Here is an 11,227-nt window from a genome sequence, read left to right on the forward strand (position 1 = left end):
AGGTCTTGTTGCACTTATGCTAAGTAGAATGTTCACAGTGGAGTTTCCCACAAGGCAGCTCTGTGATGGAGAGGAGAGACCTCTCCTCTTCCTCTCCTGTGTGGTCTGCTGTGTGTCCCTTGCACCACTGGGAGAGGTGGGATGTGTATGGTCTCACAGTGGGGCCACAGAAGCTGGTAGAAGCTCATTGACTAATAACAAGGATCTGTATGGCCCCCTAAAGGGTACGGAGGAACCCTGTTAGATACCCATATTAGCACAGTGTTGGAGGATCTCCCAAAGAGCTGACCCCTGGCATGAACATTCCCTCTGTGTTCCTTGGTGGAGCATGGCTGGGTGGGAATGCTGAATGCAACCCTTGGAAATAGCTGCATAACTTCCTCAGCAGTTTCTGACACTAGAAGCCAGCAGACACCTGACAGCACGTTGCTGGCTTGGTTGGGATGTGTAGGTGGAGTTGTCTAACTGCAGTGACAGGGTTTTTGTTTGGGGGGGCTTGCTCTCCCTTAGAGCCCTGCATGCAGTGGAGCCTGTAATTGCTCATTTGGAGAGGGTTGTGTTGTGACCCCAAAGGGATGGGGGGCATCAGCAGAGTGCCACTGGTGGCTCTCCCCATGCCTGGCGGCACCAGTGCTTGGGTGTGCCCAAGGAGAAGGGTGGCTGTAGGATTTACTGGCTGCAGCATGCTCAGGTTGACTCAGTGGCAGAAGGGGACAAGGATGCCATCTGCCACATCATCTGTTCAAAACCTGTTTCCTTAGGCTTCTTTGCCGGGGTTAACCATAAGCCTTTCTGTCTGGAGGGGTCAGCTTGGCACCACTGTGGGTGACCTCCCCAGGAGCTCAGTTTCCCTTGGAAAAGGCCGGTGGACGTGGCTTCTTTATCAGACCTGGGATGTGCACTATGAGGAGAATGTCACCTCCATCTCCTGCTTTATGCTTGGTTCCTGGCCCTAAAAACGCAAACCATTCTAGCATCTTCTCACACAGTATTAAATGAGAAGATGTATTCTTATAGCTGTAGCAAGCCTGTTTTATAAGCTGGCTTTGGGCCACCTCAGCAGAAATCAGTGGGCTGTATGCATATGCTCTGCCTCTCCTTTTTAGGGGAGAGTGGGGAGAAGGGCTTCGTTCCCCACGCTGCACCTCTCACTCCGGGAGAAGTGAAGCCCCTCTTGGGCAGCTGCTCTTACATCTTTTGCTGTGTATTCTCTTACTCTCTCTTTTGCTATGATTAAATTATCTTATTCTCCTGACCTTAATGACAGAAATTTCATCAGGTATTCATAATGCCAGGGAGGGGAATGAGCATGCATGTGTATTTTCTACTCTGCCTTGCTGCAAAGTCATGTGCGATAGCTATAGGTGGCACTCTGGTATTGAGTACTGCTTCTGCCTGGCTGTTTCCCTGCTGTGAGACTCTGTCTTGAGAGGGTAAGATCAATTTGGTCAGCTTCTGAGAGGAGATTTATGTATAGCTTCTGCAGTGAGCACACAGTGTGAGCAAGGCTATAGTTAAGGGTAGGATGGGTAGAAATTAAGTTTAAGGAGTAAGGTGAAGCCTAGTGGCTGAACAGCAGCATGTAGGAGCACTGCTTCCTGGTATGCAGATTGCTATAGGCAATTCTTCCATGTAGATGATCTGGCATTTTGGGTCTTGTGTTGATACGGATTTAAGGAAACTTCATACCTTGTTTAAGGGGATGTTTTATTCAGTGTCAGCCAAGGCTTTCCATGCTCTGGGGTTTGGCTGTCCCAGTGCTGCTCCTGGACAGAACTGGGGTGGTGCTAGCTGAGTGGAAGATGCTGTTAAGTTCTTGTTTCCCACTCTTAGATCTCCAGTGGAGAGTCAGTCTCAGGGGTCCCTTTCTTTCTCTTTCTAACTCCTGCATTTCAATGTTTAGGTAGAGAAGCACTGTTTCATTTGAAATGGGTTACCTGCTCCAGAGATCACTGACAGGCTCTGGGAAAACTTTGCCATGTCTAGGTTTTCAAAACTGCTGTTTGCTTGGACTCTTCTAGTGACTTCTTCTTCTTCCAGGAATTAAAGTCTGATTAATTTCCCCCTGCGACTCATAAAGTCTTGGACTATTTAGAGGCATATCAAAAATTGAAAGAACCTTTTCTGGCACCGTCAAAGCCTGTGGTGTTTGAATCTTTGATATAAAGTTTTTTCATGCTTGGAGAATAGTTTATTTTAATACTGGGAAATGGAGCATGACAACTGTGCTGTTTTGTATACTACAGTGAGCATTATGTGCTGCTTCATGAAACAATGCTTCTGTCCAAGAACTGAAAGAAGGAAGGTGCAGTATTCAGATACTAGTAACTCACCTCAACCTTTAGGCACAAATTTGTCTTTAGTGTAATTCTACTACTTGAAGCTGGGGTTGAATTCTTTCTTTCTGGTTCAGTGCTCATTGCTTAAGATACAGGCTGTTAAATGTTGCAGTGGTGTGGATACCTTGGAGCCTGGTGTCTGTCTGGTCTTGCTCTTCAGGGAATTTGGTAAGCAGAAGGGTTGAGTCACAGAGACTGGTGTGTAGCCATTGTTCTACTGGGGTTTAGCTGAAATACAATGGAAAGCTGAGGAGGAAAACATGCTTCCCATTAAGTCATTTTTTGAGATGTTTTTAAAACACTGAGGCCCACAAACCTGCTTTGGGAGAAAGGAAGGTGGGAGATCCCAAGAAGCATCATACAGCTGTGGAAATGCAAGACCTACAGGACTTTGCTGCCAAGAACTCTGCCTGATAGGAAGTGTCAAAACAAAATGTTCCTTGTTGTAGAACAAGCTTAGGTATAATTACTGTATTTTGCTTCTTGGCTATTCCTGAGCCTGTAATCTTGGGACAGGTCGTAGCATCTTTAGGTACTTCTCAGTGCTTGATTTAAAAAACCTCTTTTTCCTTTCATTGTACTTCCTACTTCTTTTCAACAGGCTCACAGCCTGTTGGCAAAATGACTTACTGAGCTCAAGTAGGATGCTTACATGTCTTGGAAGTGAATGTAGGTTTGACACTGATTTGATTCTGCTCTTTCTGCCTGCAGCTTATCACTCAGGCTTCCCAATGAAGGGCTTTATTTCTTTGGTCAAATATTTTCCATATGACTAGATAACAGCTAGAGGCAGTGATTTTTTCTGTCAGTGCTTGGCACTGTGGGTTTTCTGTTCAGAAATCATGTAGCCATCTGAAAAGTAGTCCTAAAAACAAGCACTGCATTTGTTCAGTGACAGGATAAAATGAAACGATGGGATATTTTTACTTCCATAGCACTTAAAATTCATCTTTTTTCCCCCCAAGAAAGCTTGAAGTCAGAGAGGTTCATTCATTGTCAGCAGACACCTTCCCTATCAAACTGAAAGTCATGCCCCAGTTTCTCCTTTTGTGCTCCCTAAAACATGCTTGTGAAAACCACCAGCTTGGCTGCTGGGGAAGGCCAGATCTCACCCTCCTCCTCAACAGGCTGTAGCTGTAAAGTTTTTTTCTCCTGATGCACTAATGTCATGGCACCCAGGTTTGCCCCAGAAGCAGCTTCTTGAAGGGGAGTCTGATTTCCAGCTGTTTGGTCAACAACTTTCCCATTGCCAGCAAAGAGGTTTTTAAGTGGGTTTGTGATTAAGGAAAATTGTCTGCTAGAAACTTGACTGAGACACCAAACTAGTTAATGCACCAGTTGCCAAGGCACTATCTTTTAATCATGACTGATACAGTTTTATACTGAAAACAAAGCCTGGCACTGTAATTGTGCTGGTTTCATGCTAGTGAAGGACCACGGGTTACAATGTGGTTAAACCTGATCTATACAACAGGGAGAGGAATGGAGGGTGCAGAATTAATGCTAGATAAGACCACAGGTGTGAAAAACTCATTAAAAACTGTCAGGCCATGGAGTAAAGAAATGTGGGAAAGAAATTACAGCAAATGCCAAAGAGCAGTAAGGGTAGGAAGATAAAGAGAGAAGGTTATTGGCCTGACAGTCCTTCAGAGAGGAGGAGAAAAAATTGGCTTTAAAATTGAGCCCGATAACGAAGTGGTATCTAATTACTCCATGTGGAAAAGTGGCTTTTCCTTGAAATACTGGAGTTTCATATTCTAATGCAGAAAAACAAGGTAGTAGCAAAGGACGTTGATAGTTTTAAAATGGAATATTAATTAGGAACAATTTGAAAGTCCTGCCAAAGATCTCTTGAAATTTATGCATTTTTAATGGAAATTATTGTGCCATGTGTTTTCCTAAAATAAAATAACTTGTTAAGATACTAAGTCTGCATGTGTTCAAAGTCAACTTTGAACATTAGAAAAAAAAATCAAACTAAAATCAAATTAATTCACTGCAGAGTGTGAAATGGTGGGTCTGTACCCCTGCCTGGTGTGGGGCTGTGCTGTGGGGCTTGTCTTGCAGCCTCCCCACCAGAGCTGCTCTCAGGGCCAGGAAACACACAGAGCTCTTAATAGGAGGGGTTAAGGTGAATTCTTCTGTCTTTCCAAGATGTTTAGAGCAACAAAGTACCAATTCTTTTGTAGCCTGTTAAGATACATGTTGGCACAAGCTGTATGCTTGGTACCTTGCAGTGTTTTTGTCAAACTGGTGGCTGACGTTCAGCTCCTGTGGGCGGAGCAGGTGGGGCTGGGGAGAACAGATGTATGTGGCTTTCGGGGAAGAGGGGAGATGCTATTTGGGGCATCTCTGTGTGATATGTGCCTGGGAAGGTGGGTGATTGAACAGTGAACAGTTTTCTGGTTGTTTGCCTCTTTCTTTGCTTTCACATTACAAGCCCTTGTCAGCTGCTCTATGTTGTTCCTTTGGTGTCACCTAGAGCTGTGTTTGATTTATTCCAGTTGAGAATCATTCCTAAGGATCACAGAATGGTCAGGGTTGGAAGGGACCTCTGGAGATCATCTAGTCCAACCCCCCTGCTAGAGCAGGATCCTCTAGAACAGATCACACAGAACACATCCAGGAGGGTCCTGAATGTGTCCAGGGATGAAGACTCGGATGAATAATGAAGCCTTATTCACCACCACAGAGGATACATTTCTTGTCAGGTCATTTGCCACATGTGGAGCCTTTTACAAAGCCACAGCACACAGATCTCCATGCGCTTCCATTTGCCTATGTTGGGATATGTTTGTTTTGTCATATGGCCACGTGGTCTTTGCCAACTAATGCCTGATGTGCTGTGTCCTTGTGCAACTGAGACCCGTGCTCCCTTGGTGACATCTGGGAGAATTAAGGGTGTTGAGAAAATCAACATTTTAAGTCATTAATGAAGCAGAGAGCCTTGGAGAATAGTTGAGTGAAGCAACAGATCTGAGAGAATTTTAAAGTAATAAATTTTTGCTTTCTTGGACCAAACCCAAATTCTTGGCGTCAATGCACCTCGGTGCCAGTGGGATTCTGCTCCTGTGTGTGTTAAAGGCCAGGAGGCAAGCACTGGTCTGTCAGTGCTGGGAGCATCAGTTCCACTTTGCAATGGAGATATGAGACATGGATCTGCCTGCACACTTGTAGACATCCTGCAGAAAATGCAGCTCATGGGCCTAATGTGTTCAGTGTATCATAGGAGCCTAAAAGTGCCAATCTTCTCAGGTGTTTTTGGGAGAAGCAGACAGGTACATGTCATAAAGGAGAGCCACAGTTGAAGGAGACAAGGAATGCCTGAGCTAGTGAGTGCTCTTTGATCTCAGTACATCTGTTCTCTTAGAGCTAACTTAATGAAACACAGAGACCCTTCGCACCATCCCCACGGCTCAGCCCTCGTAGTTGCTATGAAGGAGCTATGAGCGGAAGAGTTTTCTCTCTACTGATGTTTAAAGAAGACTGTCAAGTATTCCCTCTTGTGAGGATTACTGCAGTCTCTATAAATGGTTCTTGGCTGGTCTGAGTGCTGCCTCCTTATACTTGGAGCTTTTACACTTTGCTTTCCAGGCTGTTACCTGATCCTAGGAAAGTAACCCCACAAGGCACAACTTAACTCTTGACTTGGAGCATTGGAGCTTGCTTTAGGCCCTTCAGCTCTGTCTCCACAGATGTTTGCCCCTCTGTCCTCTGATTCAGTCTCTTCACTAAAATTTAACTGCTGAGAAACTGTGTCAAGGGGTGAAATGAGCCCATCCATGGCAGGGAAGGTGGGGACAGAGCACCCTGGTTATTGTGCTCGCTGTTTCCTTCTGGCAGTGCTGGCATGGGGTGGGATCCAGCCCCTGGCGTGCTCCTGGGGATGCTTTGCAGTGTTCTGTGTGGGGCTGTGGAGCTGAATGGGGCTGATTTAGAGAGAGCCTAGGAAAGTTAAGGGTTAAAGTCTGGCCAGCTGGACTTCAAGCAGCAAGCAGTATTCAAGGCGCAGAGGACAAGTGGGATGTGAGAAGCCAGAATATGCAGGCACTGGGAATTGTGGGTGGCATTGAAAAGCCAAATACAAGAACAGAAAGATACATTTAAATATTTATTTCCATTACATTCACAAGCACAAATGGGGTGGGGAGGGAGGAGTGCATCTTAAGAGCAACATATGTGTTATCTTATGCCTCCATCAAAGTATACAAGCATGGATTAATGTATATTTAACATAAAGCTGAAAGATTGGTGTACAGATGGTAGGAAGTTGGGCAACAGCATGTGTGGCTTGTAGCATAGATCTGCCTTAAAAGCATGCCATGACCTAGGGTTGTTTCTCTTAAAATGTCACCCTTCAAATCCATCCCTAACCCACTGACAAAGATGCTGAGCTGCCTCTTCAGCACGGGTGTACTCAGGAAATCATTAGCCAGTGAGTCTGACCTCAGTCAAGCTAGGTAAGAATCTAGTGATGATGAAATGAGATGAGAGAACAAAGTGGTGTAAGAAATAGGAGTTGGTAAGAGTCAGCCAGAGTGGCTGAATCTCGTCAGACAAATGTAGCAGGGTTTCACCCCCCCCATCTCCTTTTTCAGATGGTGATGTTCTGAGTGGAGTTGTGTGCAGGAAGCGATGGACATGGACATCTGTAAGGCACTTGACACTGCGAGGCACAGCAGACTGATGGGTAGGATTAGGAGGTACAGAGTGTACCTGGGAGACAGCAAAGGAGAAAATGTGACTGGTGTGCTGAAAAGCTCATTGCGTGCAGATTTCAGAGCCATGCACAGGCAAGTAACAGGCAGGATCTCTTACCAGACTCTGTGCAAAACAAATGCTATTAGTGCTGTTTGCGGGCGAGGAAGCAGAGGCCCAGTGAGATGACAGCAACTAATCTGGAAGTCAGGAGTGACTTCCTAGAAGAGGCTGAGGAATGCTGGTAAAAGGATTTATGCTGTAGTTCTTTGGAGGTGATAAATATTAATGGTAACCTGATGGTGTGCATCCTCTAATTCTAGGAATTATAAGGAAAATCAATGTCAAGACAATGTTTTCTGTGTGTGTATAGGTTTGTAAATGAAGATGCCACCTTGGCTTTTGCTGGCAGTTTGGCTTCGGCTGCTGGTCAGTGTTCCCACCATCTCTGTGGACTTCTGTGCCTTGAAATACAATCAACTTTTTACTGTCCTTTGAGACATGATGTTTTAAGGATGCCAAGGCATCTAGGAGCAGGGGCTTTCAGTGGTCTAAGCCAGCTGTCTTGCAGTGGATGGGTTGTTAGCCAACACCTTTTCCTTGGCTTTGATGAATACAGGCAGTTGCTTTGGTTGCACCACACGAACAGTATGTGAGAAGGCAAATGATTTTTTAGAATGGTTTGTTCAGTCTCACATGGCCTTTTTGGCTCATACAAACTGCCAACAAAGGAGTGTGTCCTCCTGAGGATTACTGTTTCCTTCAGCTCCCACCTGAAGCTTCTTTGTTAGCTCAAACAGATTTGGTCTGCAGTTGTGCTGGTGGCCAGTATGGAGAACACCAAACCAGGGCAGAAGTGAATCCTTAGTAAGGGTGTCACACCAGAGTCACCCTTTTGTTCTGGTACTGCGCAGGGTTGTGCTCTGTGCATGACTGGAAAAGCAGGTAAGTGTGCCCATCTGCACACCAGGGCCTTCCTACCCCATCCATGGCTGTTTGGTTGCTGCCCCTCATGCTCAAACCAGACCTGTCTCTTAGGGAGCCCCCCTCCCAACAGCTGCCAGTACTGCCTGCATGGTGGAGATAGTGTCTGCAACTGGTACAGAGCCCTTTGCTGCCTGCAGATATCCTTGGTATTGGACAAGCTGTTTGGACAGTTCTCTGAGTCATTAATCCAGGTGAACATTGAGATATTTTCCTCACAATTGTCTCTGCACTCCCTTGTCCCATTAATACACCCACAGACTAATTTTTCATTGGACTGAAGGACGAGGTCCCTTTCAGCTCCCTGACAAAGCAAGACTCGGCAGCGTTTGGTGGGGCAGCACAGCTGGCTGACTTGTGTTCCTTGTGACCTCCCCTCTCCTGGCACAAAGACCCTCTTACAGGGCTGTGCTATTTCTGGGGCTTTCACATTCTTGACTCTGTCCCCTTTCACATAGGAGTTTGAATTTCCACCTCCTTCTGATGTGCCTGGGCTGCCTGCTCCTACAACCATTGGCTCTGCCTCCCTGAGCCCTTTCTTCACAGGTGAGTGACTGTGGGGCACAATAACTCTAATTTCACCTCTGCTTGCCTGGAAAGGACTCCTGTCTGAAACACTGTAAAGGGCAAGGCCACCTCCAGGGTCTCCATCTTCTCTGGCCAACACGAAGTGATTATTCAAGCCTCTCTCTGTCATGAATAGTTTCAATGGAGCAATATTGCTGGAGCACAGTATCCTCAGACCTGTTTTGCTTCTTGAGCCCTGGATCCCTGCTGCCTGTCACTTTATTTTTGCCACTCCTGGCTTGATTATTGATGAGAGCAATTTGCAGTATGTGCTGCTTTATTCAGCAGGGACAAACTGGTTGTACAAGAGAGAAAAATATTCCCATCCCCTTTGTAGGAGATTGAGCAATGTGCTTCCAAACCTCTGCACACGTGTCCTGTCATTGATTCATGTTTCTGTGGACAACTCTGTCATTTGCATACAAATGACTGTGGTTCTTCCAGGATTTGATATGCCTTAGACTGCAGCTGGGCTTCATGTTCATGCTATGGAACATGAGCCCAATCTGTATCTGTCACTGCTACCTAATGAAAAAGCTGAACATCACTTCTCTTGCAGGCTTCTCTAATGGTTCAGTTTTAATTTGCGTGTCACGGGCTGATTTTCTGTTTAGATTATGATAAATAATTAAGCATTCAGAACAGGTCCTTAGCTGGTGATCTTGCAAATTTAAATTATGCCTCTCAACATTCCTTCAATCCACTTTCTCCTGAAAGGCAAACAGAGGCAACCAGAGCTGACCAAGGAAACTGAGAGCCTTAATGCTGGAAGCAAATCTCTTGCTGGCAGCACAGAATCACAGGGCATTGCCCACTGTGGTCCAGTTAATTCCTGCTCTGAGTTGTCAAGGACATCCATTGAAAGATGTGGAAAATCAGCAACAAGGAAGAGCCTCATAGCATTTTTATTTAGCTGAGGCAGTTTCTGGATGCATGTAGCACATCCATGGAGCTTTCTGCTCAAAAGGCAGAAGCCAAAATCTCAGACTTGGTCATTAAAGTGACCGTCATGGTCTGGAAGGGCTGTTTCATTCACTCTCTGAGCACAGCCCATATGGGAGCTCACTCAGACCTGTCACCACCCTGCCAGGGGACATGGGCTGGGAGAAGGGATGGCCACTGCATGTTGGACATTGGTGCTCACCAGCAGCATTGACCCAAGGAGGCACTTGGGGCCTCCTGAGCCTGGGCTGAGCTGCAGGCTCAACCTGGAGAGTTGCTGTGAGGTGCTCACTGGAAGCACTAAGGGGGAGGCCAAGGATTGCTCAGTTGGGATGTACCTCAGGTCTGGTTGAAGGCATCAACCCTGCATGACAGTGACTCTTTCTTACTTTGTGTGCATGGCTTTTGATAGAGGAAGAGCAAGATATGAATAAGAGAACAAAAAAAAGAATTTTAGGGGCAAGGTGCGTAGTTCATGCTGTCTTCTTAGGGACCCTGGTTTAGTCAGACCTTTCTGTGGTCATGGCAGGTGGTCTGGACTTTTGTTGAGGATAATAATGGATAATTAAAAATTCTTTAGTTAGATTAGTACCAGATGTTTCACAAAGCACTGTTATAAACATCTGTCCAGCTGCTTTAGCAAAATCTAGTTAGGTAATGCAGAGTCTTACTGGTCTTCAGTTTAAGAAAATATACTTGATGAAGTTTTAATTTTTGGCTCAAGTTTGTGTAAATATTTAAAGATTTATTGGATTAATAGGACTTCACAATAACTCCAGAAACATTACTCTACTTCACAAATGCAAGTAGTATCTTTTTATATACAGCAGCATCCAAAGTTGGAAGACAGGTCTCAGTCTGATTGTCAATTATGAGTTTATACTCTGTTTGGCAGATACCTTTTTCATGGTGATTTACTCTTCCTCATAATTAGATGTAGCAATGAGAATATATTATATATTTTGCTGGAACTTTATCCTAACGATGCTGTAGCTGGATGGTCTCTCAGACACCTGTTCCAGTTTGCATGGAAAAGGTTGTCATGTTCACACAGAAAAATCAAGTGCACAGTTATGTAGTTTAGGTGCCTGAATGCACTAGAATACTTGCAAATTACTGCAGTCTGTGTCCTCCAGCACAGGGGCAGAGTCACATAGAAGGAAGTCCAAACTCAGCCAGACTAATGGTTTCCAAAGTCTCATCTCCTTGTCCCCAACACCATCGGAGTTGTGCTGCCAGCGTTTGAATGGGGTGCTCCTAGGAAAGGTTCTTGTATCTGATAGTTTCTAAAAGGCAGAGGGATACAAGTTTCATGTTACTTCCCACCATCTGGAGTGCAGAAATGCTAAGCTGAGGCTGGGCAAGGACATGGCACTGCAGAGCACCTCTGATGGGGAGCAGCTGGGCTGCACTGTCCCTTCTTCACCTGGTGCAAAAGCGATACCTGTAGCCTGGCCAGGCCAGCTGGGGAGCAGGAGAGCTGAGCAGCAACCTGCCCTGGAGGGCTGAAAGCCTGAGCCAGCAGCAGGGAGTGGAACATTTCCTTGGTGCAGCTGCAAAACAAGGCAACTTTCATCAATTTTTCTGTCACCGTGTGTAGAGCTGTTGGGAAGCTGCAGGAGGTGAGCAGTGTTGTTCTTCGGCTGTGACATGACTTCCTGGGTTCTTGTGGACAGGAAGGTGCAGCCTGTGCACAC

The sequence above is a fragment of the Chaetura pelagica genome, unplaced genomic scaffold (assembly GCF_000747805.2).
Source record: "Chaetura pelagica isolate M959 unplaced genomic scaffold, ChaPel_1.0 scaffold275, whole genome shotgun sequence".
Lineage (NCBI taxonomy): Eukaryota > Metazoa > Chordata > Aves > Apodiformes > Apodidae > Chaetura > Chaetura pelagica.